This window comes from Macrobrachium nipponense, chromosome 10 (genome assembly GCF_015104395.2).
Source record: "Macrobrachium nipponense isolate FS-2020 chromosome 10, ASM1510439v2, whole genome shotgun sequence".
In the NCBI taxonomy this organism is placed as follows: domain Eukaryota; kingdom Metazoa; phylum Arthropoda; class Malacostraca; order Decapoda; family Palaemonidae; genus Macrobrachium; species Macrobrachium nipponense.
Genome location: NC_087204.1, coordinates 87,309,914 through 87,317,276, shown reverse-complemented (window position 1 = coordinate 87,317,276; position 7,363 = coordinate 87,309,914). Strand labels below are relative to the sequence as shown.

At 34.8% G+C, this 7,363-nt stretch overlaps 1 pseudogene; it reads left to right on the top strand.

The window, feature by feature from the left end:
* Positions 1 to 2,508: 2,508 nt before the first annotated feature.
* LOC135223735 (NADH-ubiquinone oxidoreductase chain 1-like) lies at positions 2,509 to 4,841 on the top strand (annotated as a pseudogene).
* The last annotated feature ends 2,522 nt before the right edge of the window (positions 4,842 to 7,363 follow it).

The following is a 7,363-nucleotide window of genomic DNA, read 5'->3' as shown; positions in this document are numbered from 1 at the left end:
TTTCTGAAGCCTCGAATGAATCCCTCTCTAACTCTTCTTGAAGCCTCAAACGAATCTCTGACTCTTTCTGAAGCCTCGAATGAACCCCTCTCTAACTCTTCCTGAAGCCTCAAATGAATCTCTAACTCTTCCTGAAAACCTCGAATGAATCTCTAACTCTTTCTGGAGACTCAAATGAATCCCTCTCTAATTCTTACTGAGGCCTCGAAAGAATCTCTCTCTAACTCTTCCTGAAACCTCAAATGAATCTTTAACTTTCGCTGAAGCCCCGAATGAATCCTTCTCTAACTTTTCCTGAAGCCTCAATGAATATCATTCTCTTCCTGAAGCCTTGAATGAATCCCTCTCTAATTCTTCCTGAGGCTCAAATGAATCCCTCTCTGACTCTTCCTGAAGCCTCAAATGAATCTCTAAATCTTCATGAAACCTCGAATGAATCCTTCTCAAACTCATCCTGAAATCCTCAAATAAATACCTAACTCTTCCTGGATCCTCGAATGACTTTCTTTCTAACTCATCTGGAGACCTCAAATGAAATCCCTTTCCAACTCTTCCTGAACCCTCAAATGAATCTGTAACTCTTCCTGAAGCCTCAAATAATCCCGCTCCACTCTTACTGAAGGCCTCGACTGAATACCACACTAACTCACCCGAGGAGGCCTCACAAAAGGATCCCTCTCTAACTCTTCCTGAAGCCTCGAATGGATCCCTCTCTAACACATCCGGAGGCCTCAATGAATCCATCTCTAACTCTTCCTGAAGCATCGAATGAACCTAACTCTCTAACTTTTCCTGAAGCCTCAAATGAATCTCTAACTCTTCCTGAAGCCTCAAATGAATCCCTCTCTAACTCTTCTATCTATTCCTGAAGCCTAGAATGAATCCCTCTCTATCTCTTCCTGAAGCCTCTAATGAGTCCCTCTCTAACTCTTCCTGAAGCCTCAAATGAATCTTTATCTCTTCCTAAAGCCTTAAGTGAATCCCTCTCTAACTCTTCCTGAAGCCTCGAATGAATCCCTCTCTATCTCTTCCTGAAGCCTCGAATGAATCCCTCTCTATCTCTTCCTGAAGCCTCGAAATAATCCCTCTCTAACTCTTCCTGATGCCTCAAACGAATCTCTAACTCTTTCTGAAGCCTCAAATGAATCCCTCTCTAACTCTTTCTGAAGCCTCGAATGAATCCCTCTCTAACTCTTCCTGAAGCCTCAAACGAATCTCTAACTCTTTCTGAAGCCTCGAATGAGCCCCTCTCTAACTCTTCCTGAAGCCTCAAATGAATCTCTAACTCTTCTATCTATTCCTAAAGCCTCGAATGAATCCCTCTTTAACTCTTCATGAAGCCTCGAATGAATCCCTCCCTAACTCTTCCTGAAGCCTCAAATGAATCTTTAACTCTTCCTGAAGCCTCAAATGAATCCCTCTCTAACTCTTTCTGAAGCCTCAAATGAATCCCTCTCTAACTCTTCCTGGAGCCTCAACGAATCTTTAACTCTTCATGGAAGCCTTAAATGAATCTTTAACTCTTCATGAAGCCTTAAATGAATCTTTAACTCTTCCTGAAGCATCAAATGAATCCCCTCTCTAAACTCTTCCAGAGCTTTGCATGAATCCCTCTCTAACTCTTACTGAAGCCTCAAATGAATCTTTAACTCTTTCTGAAGCCTCAAATGAATCCCTCTCTAACTCTTTCTGAAGCCTCGAATGAACCCCTCTCTAACTCTTCCTGAAGCCTCAAATGAATCTCTAACTCTTCTATCTATTCCTGAAGCCTCGAATGAATCCCTCTTTAGGTAAAATTTGTGCCAGCAGCCGCGGTTAGACTGGAGAAAAGGATGGAGGGATTGAAGCTATTAGTTATAAGATAAGAATTTGTGAGTTTTTTTGTTTTTTCTTTTAGTGAGTTGAGGGTGTAAATTTATAGTTCAGTAGTAATGTTGAGACTTGCTTATTTTCTTAGAGGCTATTAAAATCTAGGTTTAGACCAGGATTAGATACCCTGTTATACTGGATTTGAAATATATTGCTTGATTAGTATTAGTTATGGTCTTGAAATTTAAAGGATTTGGCGGTATCCAAGTCTAGTTAGAGGAACCTGCCATTTAAACGATATACCACGAATTATCTTACTTTATCTTGTTATCAGTATGTATACCTCCATTATTAGGTGGTGTATTAATATATCCATTGAAATTAATTTATGTTAAGTATATTAGGTCAAGGTGCAGCCAATGGTAAAGTCATAGGTGGGTTACAATGTATTGTATTTATAGACGAATTGTTTCTTGAAAATGAAACTTGAAGGTGGATTTAATTGTATTTTCATTTTAATATGTTAAATTGATATTAGCTCTAGGATATGTACACATCGCCCGTCGCTCTCACTACTTAAAGTGAGATAAGTCGTAACATAGTAGTTGTATTGGAAAATGCATCTAGTAATGTGAGTTGTAGCTAATTATTTAAGCACTCCATTTACGCTGGAGGGATTGCCCTGAGGCACTACTTAAAAATTAAGTGTTATTATTTTATATTGATTTGTGGTTAAATTTTATAAAAAATTAATAAGTTTTGTTTCTTAGTATGATAAAGAATTTTGTTTAGAAATTATAGTTAATAAGTACAGTGATGGAATTATTTAATATTTTATTAAAGTAGTGTTGAATTTTCGTACCTTTTGTATCAGGGGTCTACTATATAGCTGCGTTATTTGTAAATTCCCGAAACAGAGAGAGCTAAATTTTATTGCTTTTCTACGTTATAAAGTAGTTTGAAAAAGTTTTTAGTGGTGATATGTTAGTCGGTCTTTGTATATCTGGTTCTTTACGAAATGAGTTTAATTTTGTACCAAGTTTAACTGTAATTTGGTAATAAGGTAGGTGGAAGAGGCTTCTTATCTGTTGTTTTTGTTAAGTACTTTTATTGTAAGTCATTAGAAGTGGGCTTAAAGTCAGCCATCTTGGTATAACGTTAAAGTAATAATGATTTGTATTTATATTTTTAAAGTATCTTGCTGTTTTTAGTAAAGAATTTCGTTTATTGTTTAAGCGAAAGATAGAATGTTTATATAAGTAAAATTAGAGTTTTTTTTTAATCTTAAATAAAATAAAGTTTTTAAGTATTAGAAGGCGTTTAGAAGGAACTCGGCAAATATTATCTCCGCCTGTTTATCAAAAACATGTCTGTGTGTATAAGTTATAAAGTCTAGCCTGCCCACTGATTGATTTAAAGGGCCGCGGTAATTTGACCGTGCGAAGGTAGCATAGTCAGTAGTCTTTTAATTGAAGGCTTGAATGAAAGGTTGGACGAGGGATGAGCTGTCTCCTTTATGTAATTTGAATTTAACTTTTGAGTGAAAAGGCTCAAATTATTTAGTGGGACGATAAGACCCTATAAAACTTTATATAAGTTTAATTTGGCTTACAATTTGAGTGAAAAGTAGCTTTATTAGGCTTATATTTCGTTGGGGAGATGTAGATATAATGTGTAACTGTCTATTTAATTTAATAATTATAATTAGTGTGTGATCCTTCTTTGTGGATTAAAAGTATAAGTTACTTTAGGGATAACAGCGTGATTTTCTTTGAGAGTTCTTATCGACAAGAGTAGTTGCGACCTCGATGTTGAATTAAAATTTCAGTTAGGTGTAGCCGTCTAGCTGGTAGGTCTGTTCGACCTTTAAAATTTTACATGATTTGAGTTCAAACCGGTGTGAGCCAGGTTGGTTTCTATCTTTTATTAATTTGAAAATGGCTTTAGTACGAAAGGATTGAGCTTTTGAGATAGTCTTATTTTAAGATAAACTTTAATGGATTACCTTGGCAGATAAATGTGTCGGATTTAGGATCCGTTAATATAGTGATTACTATAGGTAATAGGGAGAATTCAGGTGTTCTTTCTATGATGGTTTTGATTAAGTTGGTGACTTATCTTATTTTGATTATTTTAGTTTTGGTTTCTGTTGCCTTTTTTACCTTGTTGGAACGTAAAGTTTTAGGTTATATTCAAATTCGTAAGGGTCCTAACAAGGTTGGATATGCTGGTTTACTTCAGCCTTTTGCTGACGCTGTGAAGTTATTTACTAAAGAGCAGACTTTTCCTACTATAAGTAATTTTATTCCTTATTATTTATCTCCGGTTTTCAGTTTATTTATTGCTCTCGTTTGTTGATGTCTTATACCTTATGAGCTTGGTTTGTTTTCTTTCGAGTTTGGGGTTTTATTTTTTCTTTGCTGTACAAGGGCAAGAGTTTATTCTACCATGGGTGCAGGTTGAGCTTCCAATTCTAAGTATTCTCTTTTAGGGTGTCTTCGTGCTGTAGCTCAAACTATTTCTTATGAGGTAAGGTTGGCTTTAATTTTACTTAGAATATTGTTTTTAGTAGGTGGGTTTGATTTGGGATTATTTGAAAGCTATCAGCGTTATTGTTGATTTTTTATTTTGGGTTTTCCTTTGGCTTTACTGTGGTTTGCTTCCTGTTTAGCGGAAAGAAATCGAACTCCGTTTGATTTTGCAGAAGGAGAGTCTGAGTTGGTGTCTGGTTTTAATACTGAATATAGAGGTGGGGGATTTGCTCTTATTTTTATGGCGGAATACGCTAGGATTTTATTTTTAAGTGCATTATTTTCAATTATTTTTTTAGGGAGATGCCTTGTTTCTGTTGTTTTTTATGTAAAAGTTATGTTCGTGGGCTTCTGTTTTGTGTGAGTACGGGGCACTTTACCACGATTCCGTTATGATAAGTTAATGTATTTGGCCTGGAAAAGATTTCTTCCTGCGGCTTTAAATTATTGTATTTTTTTTATAAGGTTAAAGGTTTTTTTAGAGATTTTATTAATTTAGTTTGTAAGAAAATTAGGATAGACTATTAAGTGATTCGAACACTTTTTAGGTGCTTTCAAAACACCTGTCTTCCTAAAGATGAATAGTCAGTCTATTAGTTTATCTCATGTAATTATTGCTAGGGGGTTAATGATGAAGAAAGAAAAATAAAGAACTGTGAGAATTTGTCCGGTTAAAATGTATGGGTCTTCTACGGGTCGGGCACCAATTCATGTCAGTAAGATAACGATTCTAATTATAGATCAAAATAAGATTTGACTGATGGGGTAAAAGGCGAGTCTTCGAAATTTATTTTTGTGGGTAAAAGGAAGAATAAATAAAATAGCTACTGATATAACTAGTGCAATAACTCCGCCTAGTTTGTTAGGAATGGACCGTAGAATCGCATACGCGAATAAGAAATATCATTCGGGTTGAATGTGTGCGGGGGTGACTAGAGGATTAGCTGGAATAAAATTGTCTGGGTCTCCTAGTAGATAGGGGTCTAGTAGGGTTAAGATGATTAGGGCTGCTAATGTTACTACAAATCCTACAATATCTTTAAATGAAAAGTATGGGTGGAATGGAACTTTTTCTAGCTGACTGGAAATTCCTAAGGGGTTGTTAGACCCTGTTTGGTGGAGAAATAAAATGTGGACTATAGATGCGGCTGCAATAATAAATGGGAATAAGAAATGGAATGTGAAAAATCGTGTAAGAGTTGCATTTCTTACTGCAAATCCTCCTCAAATTCATTGTACTAGGTCTGTTCCTACAAATGGAATAGCTGATATTAAGTTAGTAATAACGGTTGCTCCTCAGAATGATATTTGCCCTCAGGGTAAAACATATCCTAGGAAGGCTGTTGCTATGGTTAAAAATAGAATGATTACTCCTACTGATCAGGTGTGTATGTATAAGAATGAACCATAATAAATTCCTCGTCCAATGTGTCTGTAAAGACAAATGAAGAAAAATGAGGCCCCGTTAGCGTGTACTGTTCGTAGAAGTCAGCCATAGTTTACGTCTCGGCAAATGTGGGCGACCCTAGAAAAGGCTAGGTCTACATTTGCTGTATAGTGTATAGCTAGAAATAATCCCGTTGCAATTTGTACTATTAAGCATATTCCTAGGAGAGATCCGAAGTTTCATAAGATTGAAATGTTAGCGGGGGTGGGTAGATCTACTAGGGCCCCGTTGGCAATTTTAAATAGTGGGTGTGATTTTCGTAGAGGTGCTGTCATTAGGATGTTCGTAAGGGTCCTGAGAAAGTTGATTGATGTAAGTTTGACTACTACATAAGGGTTAGGAGTAAGTATAAATTACTATTCCTGTTAACGCTGCGTGTTGTAGGTTATTATATGTTACTTAAGAGTATTTGAGTTGATTGAGTTTCTTGAATTATTCTTATAAAGGATAATTCCGTTAAGTCTTTAGTTGGGGTAATTATTTGATCTAATAGAGGAAGAATTGGTAGTAAGGTTAGTGGGACAAGAAATGTTGCTGTTATTCTAGTTGATAGTTTAAATGTTTCATTAGATGCAAGAGAGGATACATAGATGAATAAAACTAATGTGGCTCCCAGGAAGATTAAAAATAAAATATAAGAGAATCATATAAATTTAGATAGTAGGCCTGCTGTTACGCAGATTATTATAGTTTGAAAAATAAGAGTTAGTCCTATGGCTAGGGGGTGTGATATTTGTATAAAGCAAATTGAAGTTGAAATTAAAATTAAAGAAGACAATAAAAGCGTGTTGATACAGAAAGTAGTTTATATAAAATATTAGTTTTGGGGACTAGTGATGGGAAAGTTTCTCCTTTCTGAGCTTCAAGAATAATAATTCATTTACGGTTTACAAGACCATTGTTTTTATTTAAACTACTGAAACTAATGACAATTTTCAATTTTTGGCTTTTTGTTCCTTTGTTTTGCTTGTGTTGTGGTTTATTGGCTTTTGTTGGTAAGCGTAAGCATTTATTAAATGTCTTGTTAAGTTTAGAGTTTATTATAGTAAATATTTTTTGGTTTATAGCTCAGGCTTTCGGTCATCTAGGTAGTGACTTATATTTCGTGTTATTCTTTTTAACTCTTGCTGCTTGTGAGGGAGCACTTGCTTTGGCTTTGTTAGTTTCTATTGTTCGTAGACACGGAAGGGATAATTTTGGGAGTTTTAATGTTTTGAGATGTTAAAATTTATTTTAATAGTTTTATTGATAACTTTGATTGCAGATAGTTGATTGGTTATCCAATTGTCTTTATTTTTGGCTAGTTTTATTTTTGGAGTCTATTCTTTAAATGGGTTTACTTTTTCTTGTTTAGGCTTAAGGTTAGGTTTAGATTATATTGGTTATATTTTAATTTTATTAAGTTTTTGGATTATAGCTTTAGTAGTTGGAAGAAGACAAAAAGTTGAAAATTTAAAAGATTTTAATGGAATCTTTTTGTTAGTTAATATTTTTCTTTTATTAAGGTTAGTTTTGACTTTTTCTTGTCTTGATTATTTAATATTTTATGTTTGTTTTGAAAGTTCTTTAATTCCTA